Genomic DNA, 11,656 nt, shown 5'->3' with positions numbered 1-11,656 from the left:
AGAAATTCCAGTGGAAGACTTATGAGATGCAATGAGAATATCACGTACTGGTAAGGAAAGATCATTCTGCCTAGCAATCAAGGGAATTGGAGTAGCCAAGCCGTGAGCTTCAGACTGTTCAAGTTGGGATGAATCAGGTTCTTTGGATGCGAGATCAACTCTGGGGTTGGATGGAGAATCCATGGTTGATCTAGTAAGTGAGGCCAAAGGAAGGGGAACCAAATCTGTCGAGGCCAATATAGTGCTATGAGGATCACCTTTTGCTCTTTAACTGACGGGCTTTCTTCAGAAACTGGGGAATGAGGGGAAAGGTGGAAATGCATAAAGAAGACCCAAGGGCCAATCGTGGACTAGAGCGTCCCTGGGTGACTGTCCCGGAGGGGGAATCAGGGCAAAGTAGTTGCTGCATTTGTAGTTGGTCGGGGATGCAAAGAGGTCGCAGCAAGGATGGCCCCAGCAGTGGAAGATCTCCGCCGCTATCAAGGGATTCAGGGATCACTCGTGAAGTTAAAGAATGCACCTGCTGAGCCTGTCTGCTATCACGTTGGAACTCCCAGGAATGTGTGTTGCTAGAAGAAAATGTTTGGTAGCCAACGCAAATTGCCATATCCTCATGGCCTCTCGACAAAGGGGGTAAGATTTGGTTCCACCTTGCTTGTTGATGTACCAGACCACCACCATGTTGTCTGATTGAATCACAATTGTCCCAGATGGCAGCAGGGGAAGGAATGCTTGCAACGCCAGAAGCACCGCCCTCAGCTCTAGAACATTTATATGCAGATGGGCCTCCAGTTTGGACCAAGTGCCTCGGACTGTCTGTCCCTGACATAGCCCCCCACCCCATCAGGGAGGCGTCCGTGGTCACTGTGGCCTTGGGTTGCTGGGGGGAGAAGGAGAGAGACTATTGTGACAGATTGTGTGTCATCCACCAATTTAAATCCTGTTTGCACCTGTGGGTTACTCGAATCATGGCTGAAAGAGGATGCTGAAAAGGATACCACTGGGTAAGCAGTAGCCATTGTAGAAGCCTCATGTGAAACCTGGCCAGGGGAACAATGTTGATGGAGGCTGCCATGGAACGCAACAGCCGTAGAACAGAGTGAGCCGTAGATTTCTCCCTTGAAAGGATTGGAATCAGTTGTTGCTTTATCCTTAGAATCCTGTGTTCTGGAATAGCAGCTCTGCAATTTTTTGTGTCCAAGATAACCCCTATGAATTCTGTTGACTAAGATGGGGTGAGATTGGATTTTTGCCAGTTTATGGTTATGCCTAGCCTTTGAGCAGTGAGGAGAGTGTATGCCAGGGCTTTTTCCAGTAGATGTCTGGTGGGGGTGGAAACACCTGGAATCCTTGAAGTCACAAGTGAGCTGTGACAACTGCCATGCACTTTGTGAACACTCTGGGGGCTATAGCGAATCCGAAGGGCAGTACTCTGAACTGGTAGTGACTGGCTCCCGCACGGAAGTGCAGAAATCTTCTTGATGGCCTGTCCACTTTTATGTGGTAGTACGCATCTTGAAGATCTATCGAGCACATCCAATCATCTTTTTCCAAAAGACGAAGGATAGACTGTATTGTGACCATCCGGAATTTTTCTACTCTCACAAACGTGTTCAGTACACTGAGATCCAAAATTGGTCTCCAGTCCCCGGTTTTCTTTGGCACCAAAAATAGTCTTGAGTAGAATCCGGATCCTATCTGGTCTAGAGGGACTATTTGGATGACTCTCTTTCTTAGCAGCTTTTCTATCGCTAGTGCTGCTTCTTCCCTTTGACTGGGTGGAATGTCGGGACGGTTTTTTGAAGGGGCAGGACAAAGATCGAAGGGGATATGATAACCTCTGGTTATAATACTTTGTACCCAAGAATCGGTGGTGATGGTTAGCCAGGTAGAAGGGTACAAGGAGAAACGTCCTCCAAACACCTCCAGAGGAAAGGAGTTGGGCTGCTCTTCAGGAGCACTGGTAGGATTGACCAGGGAAAGAATCCCTGGAACCCTGGTTACGCGGATCCCCTCTGCCCCGAAAGGAGCATCTTCCCTGTGAATTTCCCCCTCTGCCTCTAGGGGAGAACTTGGCCTGTGTGTCACGAAAAGTACCCTGAGATTTCTCGAACCATATCTTCCCACTCTTTTGGTTTCAGGAGAAAGCACATTGAGGGGAAGAATAACGGACACCTACAGCAGAAAGGGTCTTACTGTCCTGTTCACATCTGGCCAGTATGCTTTTAACTTTGGGCCCAAATAATGAGGAGGCCTCAATGGGAGCATTAAGAAAGGAAGCCTTAAAGGGTTCCGCGAAATTGCACAAGTGCATCCAGGCGTGTCATCTCAAGACCGCAGCTGAACCCGCTGCTCCTTCTGATGCGTGAGATATCAGTCGCATAGAGGAGTTAGATACTGATTCATTGGTGGCCAGCTGAGAGGCCACTTTGTCACGGACCTCATCAGACACGGCACCAGCCAAGGTTTCAGAGAGATCAGAAATCAGATCCCTTTGAAGCCTGGTAAAAAGTGTGCCATATAATTCAGGGACCTGATAGTAAAGGTCAGTGAAGCACAGGTGTGCTTCCCTATCCTGTCCAGGGCCCAGGACACTTAGGTGGATGGACAGTCTGGCTTTCTTCTTCTGCCAGATCCTTTTTTGTTGCGGCCGCCACCACCAAAGCATCCACAGGAAGACCTTTGGACCAATGGGGATCCGAAGCAGGAGGGGACAAAATCTTATCTGGCCTCCGGGGAATAGCTTCAATGGTATCAGGAGCCTTCCAAGCACGCTGCACGATAAGCCGGACAAGTTCATCGGCAGGTGGAGTAAACCAGGAGGTAGAGGGCCGGGCGCGAAAGGCCTGCAGGAACACAGATTCCTCAGAGGTCGGATTAGAGGACTGTCAGTCACCTCTCTGTTTCAGGATTTCGAGGATGTCATCAAAGGATAACTCAGAGAGTGACGGGGGGGATCCTTCCCCCTCATCAAAATCTGTGTCTTCAGTGAGGGACTCCTCTGTGGAGTCCATGTGCTTCCTCTTACACAAACTTTTCTGGTGGATCTCCTAAGCAGGAGAAGCTGGAGAAGACAGTGGAAAAGGGGATACTTGTGGGAATATGTCCTGAGGCCCTTGCACCCGGTGTCTGCTAGGTGCAACTTGTGGAACCAGTGTACCAGACGAGGACAGAGGTATAGACAGTCCAGTATCGCCAGCAGCAGCAAAAGCCTTCTCTTTCAGTTGGAAGGTTGGTCCACCTGAAGAGGAGTGCATGTCTAGGACAGGGGTCATCTCTCCCCTAAGTGGCTCAGCCTGCCGACCCGGAGTCCCTGGATGGCTGTGAAGCAGCAAACTATGTGTGTCACAACTGACATCCTGGGTCGTAGAAAAACTTTCCTGCCATGAAGGCAACTGCAGTTCCTTAGTGAGATCCATAAAGGGGACCGCAGAAGGGGAAGACTGTGCTATATCCATGGACTTCAAAGGCAATGAAGGAGGAGAATAAGAAGGGGTCTTTGGAGATGGATGATCACCTCCCAAGGAAGGATAGTTCCTGAGGGGTGGGATACCTCTGGCCAAGAGCACCTGATCCACAAGACGCAACACATCATGTTCGGAAAGGCTTCTAGTGGACCTCACAGAGACTGAGGGAGAAACAGGCCTGTCCACAGAAGAGGCAAACTCGGTGCTCATCTCATCCGTCCGCACTGTGGACAACGGTGCCGAGAGAGACTGGGCTATGGGTGTCTGCACTGAAGAAGTCATCGCTGCCGAGGTCATGGTCTGCACCAACACAGGGATCGGTGCCGAAGTGGTTGTCAGTACTGAAGCTGGAACAGACAAAACTGGACTCAACAATAAAGCTGTCGGTTCCAAGGAAGATCTCGGAACCGATGTAGTCAAGGTCTGCGCTGACTGAATGGTTGGTGCCGATACAGTGGTAATAGTCTGAACCGAGGAGCCCCTCGGTGCCAATATAGTGAAGGTTGCAGGAGAAGACGATGCCGAGATCACTAATGGAGCCAAAGGCCTCGGTGCCTAAGGTCTAGGCACCAAAAGCACTGGGGCTGACTGAGTGAGCTCTGGAGCCAAAACTTTAGCCATTTTAGGTTTTGGTTGGTGGGAGTCTCCAGGCGGGGACGAAGGAAAAGATTTAGCCTTGGTAGGAACATCCAAGATTTTCTTATGGGCTCTAGGAGGGGTTGAGGCCTCCGACCCAGAAATAGCCTCTGAAAAGGGAGATTTAAGATGCCCCTTCAGTAACATCTTGTTTTTCCTTTCCAACAAGGGTCTATTCGAAATGTTTTCACAATTAGTACAGGGCGGGGCAACAGACAAGTGGGACACCCTCAAACAATAAACGCACAAAGAGTGTGCATCAGAATTAGGTAGTTTGTGTCCACAATCAGAACACCGCTTAAACCCCGGACTACCTTTCTTATCTGCCATGACAGCAAATTAATTAATAGAAAAAGGTACCTGCAATGGTACAAAAGAATACCCGAAGGTATGCGAAAAAAAGAGAAGGATTACCAACGATGGTAAAGAGAGAATACCTCGTGGTAAAAGGGTAAAGAAAAGAGCAGAAAAACCTGAAGAAAATATGTATGCTAGATGAAAAGTTTATATTTCATCGTTTCTTATCCTGACAGAAAAGTAATATGAAAGACTATTAAGCAACAAATAATTGTACTTAGCTCAAGAGAAGTAGCTTGACACAACTGAATGGCAATGTGGCAAACGAAATCTGAGGTAACAGGGAGAGGGGGATTGTGGGTAAGAGTTTAGCTTGAGAGTTTGAAGCTGACGCGAGCTTGGAAAATGGCCGGTTCGGTTCCGAGGTTGGAACTGATAGCCATGCGTAAGGATTGAATGAGTATTAACAATATCAGATCAGAAGATTATAACATATGACACTTATATGACCTAAAGAGCAGAAATTAGCTATTGAATAACTCAAGACTGGAGAACCACCTCTGTCAAGAGATGGTGGCAAATGAGATCTGAGGAGGCTGAGTACAGTGTAGAGCACTGTGGATAATGGGAGGAGCTTGAGGCTGGAACCCAAGTCTGTGAAAGATGCAACTGAGTCGGATTTGAGGATCAGATCCATAACCCAACAGTGAGGAAGAGTGAAAAGGACAACATCAGATCCGTATTTTTCTACCACCTCCTTGGTTTCTAGAGACGGGCCTTTGAGGGGTAGAAAAATATATACCCATAGCAGACAAGGTCTTTCCCACTTATTGACACCTGGAGTGTGCGTCTTTCACTTTGGGGCCAAAAAGTGAAAATCTGTCAAAAAGAGCATTAATGAAAGAAGACTTAAATGGTTCCACAAATTCAAGATGAACCCGCAACCTGTAAGTTGATTTCTGTAGTGTGTGAGATTAACCTCATGGATGAATTAGATATAGATTGGAGGGTAGACAGCTACAAGGACGTTGTATTCCCTTCCTCAGAGGACATGGACCCCAAAAGAGATTTTGTAAGCACCTTGATCAAATCTGTCTGAAGTCTTGAAAAGTATGCCAAATAATTCAGTGACCTAAGAGCGAAGGTCACTGAAGCATAGACATGCAAACCTGTCCAACACCCTAGACTCACTGTTAGGAGGATGGACAGAGGACCTCTGTTATGCTAGTTCCTTCCTCGTGGCCGCTGTAATGACCATGGAATCAACAGGTACTTCCTTACACCAACAGATTATGTAATAATGTCTGGATGGGTTGGCTGAAAGCTTAATTGGGTAGGCTGTCCCAGTGGAAGAGGTAATCAAGGTTCACTATAAAAAACAAAATGAGGCAAAGATGCCTGATCTGAAGAGGGCAGAGGTGCCTGTTTTCTATGCAAAGAGAAGACCCTCCTCACCACCTCAAATACAGAGTGCCTAGGAGGCAGAGAAGTTGATGGATTTGAAACTGAACTCTCTTGGATCGTTGACCCCTACAGCCCCATCAGCACTCCAGCAGAGGAGGGAGTTGAACCTGAGCTATCTAATGTCAAGGCTCCAAGGGGAAGAGATGGCTCTGAAAACTTCAGAGTTGATACCAATGCCCCGGAGCCAGTGCCGATGCTTTTGCTCTGAGAATTTTCTGGGTCCAAGATGCTCAGTGCTGGTCGACTCAGAGGTATCACTGGAGTCGAAGAAACAAGAATCTTCATATCCAAAGAAGACATCCCCAAGGATTACAGATCCCCAGGCTCTAAAATGGAAGGATGGACTGGGGAAGGAGAAATCAAGGGTGGTGTGGTTTGAGGTAGGCTCTCAAGCCCAATCTGGGTTGGAGCCGAAAGGACTCCCATCTGTACTGGCATCATGAGGAATTTCCTAATCATTCTGTCCACATCTGCTCTGGATAGGCTCCTGGAGGATCAAAGAGACTAGGCCATAGAAGATGGTCTAGAATGCCTCCTGGGTGACTGCCCAAGAAAAGGAGAGGGAAGTCTGGAAGAAACAGGCTCCAACGTTAAAGTGGGAGTAGTGGAGTACGGATCTGAGGGGATTTTTCTCTCCAGAGAGTCAGATCTGGTAATGACAGATCCGTCTTTTTCAGAACCTCATTGTCCTTGGATAGAGTCGCTTTATGGTTTGTCAGGCTTCTTGGTGGTTTTAGCCCCAGGAACTGCTGGAGAAGACTTGGAAAAAAGGCGACCTCTCAGAATTAGTTTGTTCTTTTGATCGATAAGGGCCCAAGAATTGAATCTAGCACAGATATCACAATCCATGTCTAAGTGTGCTGGGCCCAAACAGTAGGCACATTCCCTGTGGGCATCAGAATTTGGGATGTTATGCCCACAGGAAACACACTTTTTGAAATCTGAAGGTTTTTCCAAAATCTTGGAACAAAAATAGAAATGGTCCTTAAATACTAGCAAGTGACAATAAATAGAGGTTATGTCCTTACCATAACGTTCCATGTGGAGTGTTCATCTCGCCTTTGTTCTTACACATGGGTTCGGAGCCGATCCTCGGCTCCGAGTCGGCCGCTTGGCAAAGCTCTGCATCGAGAAGAAGCTTGAGACCAACCTGTCTCCCACAATTCCCTCTGCCTTTACCTCAGATCTAGTTTGCAAACAATACCAGATCCCAACGGGAATGAAACACACAACATACATGCTAAGGCGTAGCTGAAAACAGCAGTAACAGCTGAGAGAAAACAGAAGCAGGAGAACCAAACCAGACATCTAAACTGGACGTTCTTCCTGACCTTTGGGTGGGAGGGTGGGAATGTAAGAACAAAGGCGAGATGAACACTCCACATGGAACGTTATGGTAGGGACACAACTTCTATAAGTGAACGTGTTCAATCTCGCCGTTTGTTCTTACACATGGGTAGCGTCCCTAGCTCCGTGACCCTGAGAAACTCACGGAAGAATGTTCCTGAGCACAGTGGAACCAAAGGTTGCCCTGTACCTGGAAACCCTATCCACTTTGTAATGAGTAATGAACGTATGTGGTTTAGACCAAGTGGCGGCCGCACAAATAGTGTCCAAAGGTAGGCGGGCCGCATGAGCCAGGGATGTAGATATTAATCTAGTAGAATGTCCTTTCGGTTTGATGGTTAAACTCTGTCCAGTAGCAGTATAAACAAAAGTAATACAATCGGATAGCCATTTGGAAAGGGTACGCTTTGTCACTGCCATGCCCTTTCTGCTGTCCGCAAAGGCTATAAAGAGTTGATCTGCCTTTCTGTGATCCTTTGTTCTATCCAAGTAAAATCTGAGTTGTCTATGAACATCCAACTTGTGTAACATATATTCTAGCTTATCGGAATGGTTCTTGAAAAATGTGGGGAGTTCAATGGACTGATTAATGTTATTGATTGAACAAACCTTGGGAAGAAAGGACGGGTTGGTGCGAAGAGATACCCTATCAGAGTGAAAGATCAAATATGGGTGTTTAATGGAAAGAGCTTGAAGTTCTGATACTCGTCTGGCTGAAGTGATAGCTACCAGAAAGAGGGTTTTCCATGACAGGAACTTCAAAGAACAGGAAGAGGCTGGTTCAAACGGTGGTAGCATTAGTTGTGATAACAGGAGGTTCAGATTCCATGGTGGTGTAGGAAACCTAACTGGTGGCCTGATATGGAAAGAACCTTTTAGAAAGGCCTTACAAAGCCTATGAGCCATAATAGGTGCTCCATTTTCTCCCACATGAAAGTTTGAGATAGCAGCCAATTGAACCCTCAAGGTGGCAGGAGAAGCTCCTTGGTGAAATAGTACGGATAGAAACTCCAAGACTTTGTTCAGTGGGGCTATTAAGGGATCCAAATGTTGCGTAGTTGCCCAGTATACAAAACGCTTCCACTTACTAGTGTAAATCTTCATAGTGGAAGCTTTATGAGAAGCCACCAGAATATTTTGAACCGCAGGAGAAAGAAGATCAGACCTGGCTAATAAGGGAAGCGGAGCAGCCAAGCTGCTAGTCTGAAGGACAGGAGCGATGGGTGAGGAGCCCCTGACGAGTGGGTCAGTAGATCCGGCTCCGGGTCCAGGATCCAGGGTTCCTGTATTTGGTGTGCTTGAAGAAAGGGGAACCAAATTTGACGAGGCCAGAATGGGGCAATGAGGATTATCGTCCTCTCCAGGTTGTTGGCTTTCTGCAGAAATCTTGGAATCAGAGGTATAGGAGGGAAGGCGTACAGGAGACCCGGGGGCCAATCGTGAATCAGAGCGTCCCTGGGGACTTCCCCTGGAGGGGGTAATAGGGCAAAGTAGCTTCTGCATTTGGCGTTCATTGGAGACGCAAACAGATCGCAGCAAGGCTGGCCCCACTTGCGGAATATCATGTCCGCAATTGTTCGTTTGAGGGACCACTCGTGAGGTAACAGGATGGCTCTGCTCAACCTGTCTGCTATGACAGGTTGAGCAGACAGGATGGCTCTGCTCAACCTGTCTGCTCAACCTGTCATAGCAGACAGGTTGAGCAGAGCCATCCTGTTACCTCAAGTGGTCCCTCAACCTGTCTGCTATGACAGGTTGAGGGACCACTCGTGAGGTAACAGGATGGCTCTGCTCAACCTGTCTGCTCAACCTGTCATAGCAGACAGGTTGAGCAGAGCCATCCTGTTACCTCACGAGTGGTCCCTCAACCTGTCATAGCAGACAGGTTGAGGGACCACTCGTGAGGTAACAGGATAGCTCTGCTCAACCTGTCTGCTATGACAGGTTGAGCAGACAGGTTGAGCAGAGCCATCCTGTTACCTCACGAGTGGCCCCTCAAACGAACAATTGCGGACAGGATGGCTCTGCTCAACCTGTCTGCTCAACCTGTCATAGCAGACAGGTTGAGCAGAGCCATCCTGTTACCTCACGAGTGGTCCCTCAAACGAACAATTGCGGAATATCATGTCCGCAATTGTTGCTTGAGACCACTGAGGTAACAGGATGGCTCTGCTCAACCTGTCTGCTATGACAGGTTGAGCAGACAGGTTGAGCAGAGCCATCCTGTCCGCAATTGTTCGTTTGAGGGACCACTCATGAGGTAACAGGATGGCTCTGCTCAACCTGTCTGCTCAACCTGTCATAGCAGACAGGTTGAGCAGGGCCATCCTGTTACCTCAGTGGTCCCTCAAGCAACAATTGCGGACATGATATTCCGCAATTGTTCATTTGAGGGACCACTCGTGAGGTAACAGGATGGCTCTGCTCAACCTGTCTGCTCAACCTGTCATAGCAGACAGGTTGAGCAGAGCTATCTCAGTGGTCCCTCAAACGAACAATTGCGGAATATCATGTCCGCAATTGTTCGTTTGAGGGACCACTCGTGAGGTAACAGGATGGCTCTGCTCAACCTGTCTGCTATGACGTTGGATAACCCCGGGATGTGCGTTGCTATCAGAAAGCGACCCGTGGACTCTGCCCATTGCCAAATTCTCATGGCCTCCCTGCATAACTGGTAAGATTTGGTTCCTCCTTGCTTGTTTATGTATCAGACTACGGACATGTTGTCCGATTGAACTGCAATGGTCCCTGGAGGTAGAAGGGGAGAAAAGTGTTGCAACGCCAGAAACACTGCCCTCATCTCCAGAACATTGATGTGCAGGCTGTACTCTAGATTGGTCCATTCTCCTTGGACTGTCTGTCCCTGAAAGATGCCCCCACCCTATCAGGGAAGCATCCGTGGTCACCGTAGCTGTCGGAGTGGGTAGCACAAACGGTCGGCCGCTGGAGAGATTGCAACTCTGAAGCCACCAAAACAGGTGCGATTTGCAGATGTTCGTGATGTGAATTTCGTGTGTCAGCGGTAACTGTTGGAATGACCATTGTGCGAATAGCAGCCATTGAAGGACTCTCATGTGCAGTCTTCCCAAGGGTATCGCAATGAGGGAAGCTGCCATGAGACCCAAAACTTTCAGAACCAGTTTTGCCGGGGATTTTTTGGACAACAGGAGAAGAGATATGTGATTTTGTAGAGAGGCTATTCTTTCTGAGGGAAGCCTTAGAATCAAGCAACGAGTATCTAATTCTGCTCCTATGAATGAGATATGCTGTGATGGCTGTAATGCAGATTTTTCGAAATTTACAGAAATTCCGAGATGAGCACAGAGTTCTAGTGTGTAATCCCTGGCCTGAATCAGTCAACGCTCGGTGGTGGCAGTAAGGAGCCAGTCATCCAGATACGGAAACACCTGGAATCCTAGGCATCTCAAGTGAGACGCAACCACTGCCATACATTTGGTGAAGACCCTGGGGGCTGAGGTCAGACCAAAGGGCAGGGCTCGAAATTGAAAGTGACTGGCTCCCAGCCGGAAGCGCAAGTGATCCCTGGACGCTCTGGCCATTTTGATGTGGTAGTACGCGTCCTTGAGATCTATTGAGCACATCCAGTCGTCCTTCTGTAAGAATGGAAGGATCGATTGAAGCATGACCATCCTGAACTTTTCTTTCTTGACGAAAGTATTGAGCTTGCTTAGGTCCAGAATTGGCCTCCAGTCCCCGGTCTTTTTTGGAACTAAAAATAACCTTGAGTAAGTTCCGAATCCTCTTTGGTCCGCCAGGACTGGTTGGATGACTCTTTTTTTCTAGCAGCTTTGAAATTTCTATAGCTGCAGGATCTCGCAGATGGGGCGGTACATCTGGGAGTCTTTTCTGCGGTAATGGGGGAAATAGAAATGGAATTCTGTAACCTCTGGTAATAATGCTTTTTACCCATTTGTCTGAGGTAAGACTTTGCCAGGCCTGAGGGTATAAAGCTAAGCGACCCCCGACTGCCTCCAGAGCAGGACAGTCGGGCCTCCTCTCAGGAGTGCTGGAAAGGCTTCCCAGGGAGTGTATCCCTGTCACCTTGGTTTTGCGGACACCCTCTGCCGCCAGGGCGACGTCTTCCACCTCTGCCCCCCCCTCTGCCTCTGGAGGGGGCATCACCCTGTGTGCCCGGGAAAGAGCCTTGCGGTTTTTGAAACCACATTTTTCCACCTCGTTGCCCTTTGGGGTACGGTCTGGATGGGGTGGAAAAACGGACGACAGCAGACAGAGTCTTTCCCTCTTGCTCACACCGGGTAAGGGTCTCCTTTACTTTGGGGCCAAAGAGAGTGGCACCGTCAAATGGGGCGTTAGTAAAGGAAGACTTGAAGGCTTCCGCAAAGGAACATAAGCGCATCCAGGATTGCCTACGAAGGGCAATCGCTGAAGCCGCAGCCCTACTCGACCCTTCGGCTGCATATGAA

Source organism: Protopterus annectens, chromosome 4.part1 (genome assembly GCF_019279795.1).
Source record: "Protopterus annectens isolate FY-2018-M chromosome 4.part1, PAN1.0, whole genome shotgun sequence".
Taxonomy (NCBI): Eukaryota; Metazoa; Chordata; order Ceratodontiformes; family Protopteridae; genus Protopterus; species Protopterus annectens.
Note: the sequence above shows the minus strand (reverse complement) of the source record.